Here is a 207-nt window from a genome sequence, read left to right on the forward strand (position 1 = left end):
TTAGGAAATGCCACTTCAGCCCGTTTACCCCTCCTTGCTTGGTGAAGTCTGAAGCTTATGGACGAACACCGAGAAGATCTCTTGTGCCACCTTCATTCGCAACTTGCCCCCCTATGAACTGATAGAGCCTCAGTCTACCATCCATTGGAAAATCCAGAAGAGCCTCGTACTCTTCAATGGTTGGAGCAGCATCAAGGTTAGGAAATT

Source organism: Lupinus angustifolius, chromosome LG04 (assembly GCF_001865875.1).
Source record: "Lupinus angustifolius cultivar Tanjil chromosome LG04, LupAngTanjil_v1.0, whole genome shotgun sequence".
NCBI lineage: Eukaryota > Viridiplantae > Streptophyta > Magnoliopsida > Fabales > Fabaceae > Lupinus > Lupinus angustifolius.